At 38.4% G+C, this 9,766-nt stretch overlaps 1 long non-coding RNA gene across 1 annotated transcript in view; it reads right to left on the reverse strand.

Annotated features, from left to right (window-relative positions):
• LOC116965669 overlaps nucleotides 1-9,506 on the reverse strand; it is a 65,369-nt gene extending 55,863 nt beyond the window's left edge. The window contains exons 1-2 of the long non-coding RNA XR_004409534.1: nucleotides 9,406-9,506; nucleotides 9,076-9,181 (exon numbers count right to left, since the gene is read on the reverse strand). This is a non-coding gene — a long non-coding RNA (uncharacterized LOC116965669). The remainder of the gene's footprint in view (nucleotides 1-9,075; nucleotides 9,182-9,405) is intronic.
• Nucleotides 9,507-9,766: the final 260 nt, after the last annotated feature.

A 9,766-nucleotide genomic window follows, 5' to 3' on the forward strand; every position in this document is an offset into this window, starting at 1 on the left:
ACTGAGATTGATGGGATTTGTGCACATGCCTTGATTTCCTCTGTACCAAAACAATCAATGATTTGTTCAATTAATGACCATCATCACTGCCATTTTTACTGTTAAAGAATACTGCTATTACCAGAACTATAGCCAACAAATAATTAATTGCAGTTTGAGACTGGTAAAAGCCACAAAATCTAAGTTACATTTCTGTCACAAATACTCAATACAGCTTAGATTCAGTTATGGAGTCCAGCCTTCTGAGCATTTAAAACAGAGTGTTATTTGATGAGATGGTTGAAAAATTTAGACTCGAGATTTGGAAGGCTGCAATGCATGTCAACAGAGATCAGGCTCAGACCTAAGTAGTTGGAAAAACATTTCTGAAATGAATAGTAGTTATTCAGAAAAGCTATTCCCTTTCCAACATAACTCACAGGTGAAATAAGTGGACTTGTTTCAGTTCAATGAGGGATTAAGCTAAACGCTTCTATTTTCAAAGTAGACTAAGTGAAACAAGAAGACAATTTTGATTCCCGAATTAAAACTGTCCACACATGTATTTATACAGGAAGATCTTTTGCACTTCAAATGCAAACCTTACTTTTACCCAAATTAACTTTCAAATGAAGTCAGCAAGCCTTGAATTATTGTGTCCATTGTCTGCAAATTCATATAAAAGTATTTGTATGAATAGTAGGCTTCTCAAGTTCATAGTGTGGGCATAAAGATAATCAGCTGTAATGGGTCTTGCTAGGTAATGACTAGTCTATTTTTCAGAACCTATTTTGGATTTATAGTGACTGATTATGTAAAAACTAGTGATCCCAATGAGTGCTTCCAAAAAAGAATTTAGTAAATTCAAATGTTCTGAACAACTGTTTTAATTCTCCGGCAGTTCAGAACTAGACTTTACTCTGAGTTTAAAATAAAAAAAAAAAAAATTTACTCATAATCAGTGATAAGCAAACACCAAATTTTTAATGTCAACATTTGTTACCTTGAGTTTAAATTTCTTGTATTTGTAATCCAAATATGATAAAGCCATGAGAAGAGATGGTAATTCTGCAAATATTGTCCACCTGATATTTCATCTTGTTGCAGGACAAGGTAGCAAAATCACTGCATGAACCTCCTCCCTCACTGCAATTATTCTTTGATCCACAGGTTAGTTTTACCATTGAATGTGACTACAGCAGAGTGCAATTATGCAAATCCTGACATATATTCATAAGGTTAAATTACATGTTGCTGTGTAGCCTTGTCATGTCCCAAAAGCAACCCTGCAGAGTATGTAATTCCATGCACTGTTACAAGTCCTCTATTACTATTTGTTTTATGAAGTATCTTCATATATTCAGCCTCTCATGAAAAGAACTCCAGGATTATGAGCTTCATTCTGAAGTAGCTTCACATGCAACCATGCCCACTGAAATATTAGTCAGTTTTATTGCAGGTTTGGTCCAGCAGTATTTCAAGTCCTTTTTATCCAACTGCATATGAAGCAGTATGGTTATGACATATAACATATCCTTACATATTAATTTCAAACAACCCTAAAATTCCAGTGTTTCTTCCTGAAGGCAGTGTCTTTATACAAGGTCCTACAAAAAATAAACCTTCAATAAAAAATGTTTATGTAAAAAGAGAGATTTTTAGTTGAATGCATAAAGCCTGCTCCTCCCTCAAATTAGTCATTTGGGTTAACTTTGAAGCTTGATTTAAATATTAGAAAATGTGCAAGATTTATTGTTGTTGTTACACAAAGCAAAAAGGCATTAAATGTGCCCCAATGTCTTCAGTGAATGAAACTCATTTCAGTAAATGTAGATATGTTTCAGTTAATGGCTCTGTTTATAATGTGAAGCAGCAATTATAAGCTATATCTGGAACACTGATAAACTCATCCAATCACCTCTCAGATACTGGCACAACTGATTTAAAGGGGACTACTAAACTTATGCCTGCTGAATTTCCATTTGCACACACAACTGCGGTAGATGGAAATGTGAAGTTTGATTTCCAAAGACAGATTTGACTTCTTCACAGCCTGTGCTGAAGACAAGTATCTACAATTCCATTGAAAGTTTGTCTCCCTGTCATTTTTTACATGCTATTATTCGTGACATGGTCCATCCAGCTGTTTTCTGAGTTCACATTTATATAATAAAAAAATCTAGCAATCCACTATCTTATTGGAATCCAAAGGCCTGCCCCGAATGATCTGGTATTTTGAAAATACATAATAGTTAGAAATACATGATACTTTGAAAATAGCTAAGCCTAGCAGAAGACAACTGCCTGTTTCCACATCTACAGCTCATTTACGCCTGGGAGAAATCAATAAAGAAAATATAACAAAGTAACTTTCAAAATAAATATCTGATAGATACATTAATATGTATCAGTAATCAGTAAGGAGGACTTTCCTGGCAGTAAATGACTAGCTGGAAGAAACATTAACCATGAGAAATTTCAGGATCAACTTGCACTCTGCATTGGAAAACACTTATTCACATTATCAGTCCTTATCCTTACAAAATAATCCTGATTTGTGAGAGCCAGATTTACTCATTAAAGTAGCATCCTGTCTAAATATTGTAACATACTTATTGTTTCTTAGGCACATTAATAAAGTACCATTTTTAGACCATTTGTTAAAAATTTCTGCAAATACTACTTACAAAATTATTTAAAAAAAAAAAAAATTGCTTTCTTAAGAGCTTTAAATTTTAAAGTTGAGTTCTACGTTCCCATGGATACACTGCTTTGGTCCTATAATGGTCTTGCTTCAGCACAGTAAGCAGTAGGGATACAGGACTTAGTCCCAACATTTCAATAGGCTTAGCACCTTCATTAGCTAAGTGTTCCTCCAGTGGAGCCCAATGGAATACGCTTTTTTTTCCTGTCTTATTCTGAGAAAGAACTAATTCTTGTTTGTGGCCCCACAGATGATCTTAGCACAATAAGTACACAACTGTGTCATTTCTCCCCAACACACCTCAGGCACCTTTTTCTGGCTGGGTCACACAGTGTCAGGTGTTTGAAAACTACTTATCATCATCCCAGATCATTTGTACAACAGTAAGCTTCATCACTAACCTACCCCCCGAAATGTGAAGTTTTTAGTTTATACACAGAACCCTGTTTTCTAGAAGAATTCTTAGAATGAGGGAATGATTATCAATGCAAGCAACAATCAAATGTTTTCTCCAGAAGAAATGAGTTAGTCTCAGATGTCACATCAATCCGATCTTATCCAATTGCACATGAGGAATAATTCTCTGACACTACAGGTTGTTCTGCTTTCTTATTCTTTGATGAAGATGAACATTATGCTCCCCAGGATAGGTCTCAAGGACATTTTTTAAGGAAAGAGCTTGACAGAGAGCAATCTTGGAAGAAAAGAGCCTATAAGGAAAAATAATTTTCTTTAGATGCAAAGGAGGCAAAGAAAGGTAATATATTTCTCAAAGAGTCAGCAATGAAACACACAGCTTTTCATCTCTGTGTCACTAGTTCAGATACAGTTGAGGTTGTCAGTGATCAGAAGTGGTGAGTCTACAAATAAATGCTGGTAGGCTGCAAAACATCCAAGAGGAAGAGTGAATATTTACAGCAACATCAGAGATGGAAAGGAGGCAAAACAGGGTTAAATTAATGTTAGCTTTCAAAATAACATGAAAACACATCTCTAGAGAGAATACAGTTAAGATAAATCCTATCTTCAGGGTGAGGTGGACTAGTGACCTAACAGGTGTTTTCTGCAAGATGTTTTCTGATCTACCATGACCATTGCTATACTCAGGTCAAATGAAAGTTTTCCCTAGACTAACTTCTAAGATTGCTGGTAGTCTTTCAAACATTCATCAAACCTCCTCTATCATCTGGTCATCTATGAACATCTATGTTTGCTAAGTTCAGTATGGCCAGCAAAAATCATTATAAAGTTCTTTAAAATATTATTGTCAAGTTCGATCTCTAAAAAATCATTACTACATTCACCATTTTTAAGGTATTCCCAGTGATGCTGACTCTCAATGACTGTAAAGCTAGCCTATGAATCCTGTATCAACATCAACACCTTTGTTTTCGCTTTTTACTTTCTTCTTTCAAATTTCATGTAGCCTTTTCAGCCCTGGGGCTATGTCATCCTATCTACTAACTAGTACATTGGATTCTGATACTGCCTGGGCTTTCAGGACACTGCAGAACAAATCACTATCATGATCAGTATCTGGGGAGCTGTGACATTGCTAGATGTGAGCTTGGCTCAGTGACTCCATTAGCAGCATCAATACACATCCAATGGCCATGTGAGCAGATATGTGATGTAGCAGCAGCCATTTCAGAAGAATCATTGACTGACTTAGCACACAGACACAGAACTGACAATTAAATGAACTAACAGCTTCAGTTTACTTGCCATGATCAATTCAAGCTACAGTGCAGTCATGCAGGGAAGAGTTAGGAGCAGCATGTCCAAGCCTGAACCACAGCTCCTATTTTGTCACACATAGTCTCCCAATAGAGAGTTTTTCTGTCAAGGGCAAATAAGACATCTTAAAAATCATTTTTCACAGTTAATCTTAAAGGTGCTCTTTCAGACACAAGGAAAAAGATTTTGGCCAAGAAAACTATGGAACAATTAAGTAGAGCAGCTGCTGAGTGGGCTGTAGATCTTGTTTGCTGTGAGCAGACAAACCTCCCGCATCTAGAATGGAGTCTACTGAGTATTTACATATAACCCATACCTGGGTCTGATTCTTGCATAATGGGTATTTAAATCTGTGCAAAAACTGTGAAACGTAGTCACTCTGAGCAGACTTTTACAGCCACTTTGCAGCCCTCAGAGCAGGACAGTAGAGAGCTGGTCCCCAAAGCCAGCACAGCAGCTCTGTGCCATTACATGCAGTAAAACCTGCATTGACGGTATGTTTTTCCATGCTCCTCCTCATCAACTTTTTTCTTCATCCTGGATACAGGAATGGTTTATTTACTTTTCATATCCCTATCCTGTCTGAAAAAAGGTACAGCACTCTTTAAAACTGATAAAACACCAAGTCACACTGAAGTGGTTTTGTGAAACTCATCCAAGTTCTTCAGTACAATTGACGTGGTTTCCTTTTAACATAGATGTGGCAGAGTTGAATAGACTCCCTGGAGACTCCAGAGTTATTTTCAGTAGCGACAAGAGCCCATCCCAAACATAACTTTCAATCTGTTCATCCCTCCTTGAATACTAAGTAGAGCCTTTTCCTCTTATAATGTACTGAAACCAACTCACTGTATAACAAAAACACCTCCTGCACTCTAATACCACCTGAATTACCTTCTAAGATATGTGTCCTAATGCCACAATTGCTCCAATTGTTAGATATAGATCAGGACAAAAAGGATCATGCACTTCCTTTTATCCAACCCTACCAGCATGGGAAGTTCCACTGGGAGATACACACTTGTGTCAGGGATAGCATATAACATCCTGAAATTTAAAAGAGGGACTAATGAAGAGAGGATGCACCCAGAGAAAAACAGAGATTTAATGCAAGCCAAAAAGTGTTGGGATTCCTAAAAAAGCCCATTTAACTTTTAAAATAAAGTGCCAACTTAGTAGTTCTATGTAGCAGCATCAGTCAAAAGCAGCAGAGAGAATTTTCACTTTTTTTTTTTTTTTTTTGGCCAGTGAATCGTATTTTTACAGGCAAGAAAGATAATTCTCCACCACTGGTCTTTTAACTCATTTGTATAGATATAGGATCTCTGCAAATGCAATGCAAACTCAGTTTTGGCAAAGCCATGGTTATTATGGAAGTAGTAACTTGGATTTTTCCCAGTACCTGGCTGCACATAATCTCACTAAATTCTCACACTAGAAGTTTGGAGACAGTTTTCAAGGTGTTCATATTATTTCTTACTGGAATGCAAGATTATTCTAAAGAAAATAAAACAATTGGGACACATTGCTTGATTGTGATCACTGATTCAAACAAATGCATCATTTACAGAACACATTCCTCTCACATTGCACATGCACTGAGTTTATATAAGAGTGTGCCCCCTCTTTCCAACAATTTGCATGCAAAATATGAAAAATTTCTCTCCTAGTGGGGAAAAAATCCCACCCACATACATGCTAGACACCTTTTAATGTCTTTTCAAAAGGAGATGGGTCTCAGGGTAAAATGCAAGACATGAAAGGCCCAAAGACTGCATACAATTCTCTCGTGAAACAAGAGACATGATGCTCTGTCAGCACAGCCAGCCTTTAAGCATTACTATACATCTGCAGTCCAACCCGTCTTCAGTCCCGCAGCACAGCTGCAGTCCCAGGGGGTGGTTTCCCCCAAGCCCATAACGCCAGACTGGTGACTGGCTCTGACATCTCTGGCACCAGCCCTTCCACAATGCCGCGCATCTCAGCCCCTCTTCCGAGCGCACGTACCCGAGGGCCGGTGCCAGGGGCTGCCCAGCCACAGTACCCAGCACAGAGACACCGTGACAGCAGGGCATACCTACAGTGTAAAAGGGGATCTGAAGAATAACTTACCCTGACAGACAACAGAGCCAGTTAAAAACAGTGACACAATGTATGCACAGCTATACAGAAATCTATGACAAAGGAAGAGAAGTGCAATGCTATCCTGCTATTTCTGCACAGGAGAGAATTTCTACTGAATTTACTGGGCATTGTATCAGTCAAAAAGTAGCAAAGACATAGCATTTTGTTGTCTTAAGAGATTTCTCAGTTGCATGACACATGCATTCAAAAGATAACAACTTCAGTTTCCTATTACTATGAATATATTAAGCTATGTTTAACAACAAGGACAGCATCATAGATATTCCTGAAACCATTTTGTTTATCTTCTGGCATTGAATGTGATATGACTAGAAACACTTCAAAATTTGTTAAAATAATTTGTAAGCCAAATATCATCATGGAAGCTCATGCAAGTGCTCATGCCTATGTACTGGAAAAATAATATCACATTATATTTGGCATGATATTTGGGTGGTAATAAAACATTGTAGAACAGGTTTGTAAGAACAATTTAGAGTGGTTCCGAATGGTTGTATTATTAAATTCACCATATTGCTTAAGACAGAAAGTATACAGTCTATTTTTATCTTTAAATTATTATTTATATGGACTTAGATGTCCACTGTTAAGTAATGCCATATAACCATTGACCCAAAATAGCAACTGATCAGCTGAACAACACAGAAAGATTTAGCATATGTATACAACACAGCAGCCTTTTTGCAGTTTGTGTACTATATAAGTACTATGTGAGTACTACATAACACCACCAAGTGCTGTTCAGAAAAATGTGTCTCCAAAGGAAATTGATTAGAATTACTTTAGTGGTCCCACAGTAGGATTGAAACCTAATGCCAAATTTTGCCAGGAAACAAGTCCTGATCTCTTCCTATTCCCATTGCTCACTGGAAGCATATAGAAGGTGCAGAGGGATGGACACTTTATCTTGCATACATTATTGACTTCTCAGTTCACAGTTTACCATCAGTTTGACTTCAATAGGAGTAGTATCTAAAAAGAAGACAAGACTTGGTGTGTGATCAGCTCAAAAGACAGTTAATTTTCTGACTACTAAACATTATGTAGAATATTAAGAACCTACTTTTGCAAAAACTAACTGGTACAGGCTTTGTTGCAAACTGCTGAAAGGTATATATTACCAGTGTTTAAACTACCGACCATTTAGTGTGCACCCTACCTCCTATAGTCTTCACATGTCCTCCCTGGAGAGGCGGTCTCAATGCAATGGTCCTTCCTGCACACTCAGAAGCTACACCAGAGGAATAGAACTATTAATTTTTGTAATGTGCCACACAACCCACTGCTGACACCGAAAGCAACATTCCCAAAACAAGTTTGGGTAATAGATTTTGTTCAACGCCTTTAAGCCTTTGATTGACAAGATGTCAGCAGCCCTGATCAAGCAGTCATAGAATCACAGAGTCATAAAATAGTTGAGGTTGGAGGGGACCTCTGGAGGTTGTCTGATCCAACCAACCTGCTCAGGCAGGGCTACCTGAAACAGGTTGCCCAGGACTATCTCCAGATGACTTTTGAACATCTCCAAGGATGGAGACTTCAGGGCAACTTGTGCCAGAGTTTGACCATCATCACCATGAAAAAATGTTCCCTAATGTTCAGATGGCACCTCCTCTGCTCCAGTTTGTCCCTGTTTGAGTTCACAGCCTGACAGAAAGATGACAAGGAACAACCAGCTGGGGTACTGGGCAGAGGGGCAAGACAAGCCGGCATTGCCATAGGAGAAGACAGAAAGTACTCCAAACCCTTCTATTCACAGTTATAGGCTCCATACACACAGGGACCAATTTTTCACTCCTTTAGTAGTCCTGTTGTGAGGTTTGTTATACAGCTTCTGTGGCAAGATCAACTTGCATCCTTCATGCTCTCCTATCCCTATCAGAAGATCAGCCTCAATCTCTGTAGTGGTGGCCACACTTAAATTACCGTGAAACTTCTGTAAACAGTCATCTAGAAAGGGCCATAAAGCCTAATTTTATTCATTACAGAGTCTTGGAGGCAGGAGTTTGAATCTCTCTTCTGGTTTTTTGTTTGGTTTTTTTTTTTTTTTTCTCTGGTAAAATATCAGTTTAATGTTTTTGGAAAGGATTTGCCTTTTTTTTTCTTTTTTTTTTTTTTTTTTGTGGGCATATCATCAAAGCCTATTAGTGTAATACTTGCTATCATTCATTTACTGGAGAAAACTCGTTAAACACATGTCACTTCAAAACTGCGTGACATAACATGAAATTGAAATGACCTTTATTTTGGCACACTACTGCACTGTGTTAGAGTATTACTAAGTCCCAAGTGTTGCCTGTTTACAAATGCCAGTCAGGCTACTACTATGGCTTTAATGTGCTCAGAGACTGTGCAGCCTATGAGCAACTGTAACTAACTGCAAAGAGTGAAGTAGGTGTGGGGGAAGATCCACAGCTTACCAGGGGGAAAAGCCACCACTTTGAGACAATAGCTTAATTTATGTTGGAAATTCGGCCAAATAGAAGTGGAAACTTTGACCAATTACTCACTTTTGTCAGATGCTATTTCAGTAGTTGGCCTCCTGTCTTGCAATCCATGAACTTGCATCTTGGGTCTAGGTTACGTCTTCCCGTCCATATGGTTCTCACACCAAGTCTGTAAGAGTGACAGCTGAATGAGTCACAGTCATGCTTAACTTCAAGCACAAAGGTGTCTAATTTTTAGTCTTCAAAATACACATGACTGCATCATAAAAAGCCACGGGCTACAACACAGATCTTCAAAGCACTGCCACAGAGAGCACAGATGTGTACATCAACCCTCTTGCACCCACCAACCCACTTTCAGAACTCAGGATAGTCAAACAAGAGTCAGATTACCACTCATTTCCTGAGGTTGCTCAACAGCTTTGGATGGCATCAGATGGATGCTGTGGATCACTAAGTTTCTGTCCCCCGGACCTTTTAACACACATTCAGCCGTCCCCCTCTCTCATCAGGGGACTCCTCCTGAAGAGGTGCCGAGTTCCAAGACAAAGACATGACTGATTCTTATATCTGTTCCAACAAGGGGCTCCACGGCTATCGCAAATGCAGCATTTCACTGTGTCCAACTGAGGTCCTTCTCCTGAGGCCTAACAACACAAAAGACATTTTGTAATAGCTCTCTTTGAAATCAAATTAGTAATGTTTCAAGGCGTGACCCGTAAAGGGCTGCTGTCCAGAATCTACATGTGTTTGA

This window comes from Tyto alba, unplaced genomic scaffold (assembly GCF_018691265.1).
Source record: "Tyto alba isolate M040663 unplaced genomic scaffold, T.alba_DEE_v4.0 Super-Scaffold_40, whole genome shotgun sequence".
Taxonomy (NCBI): domain Eukaryota; kingdom Metazoa; phylum Chordata; class Aves; order Strigiformes; family Tytonidae; genus Tyto; species Tyto alba.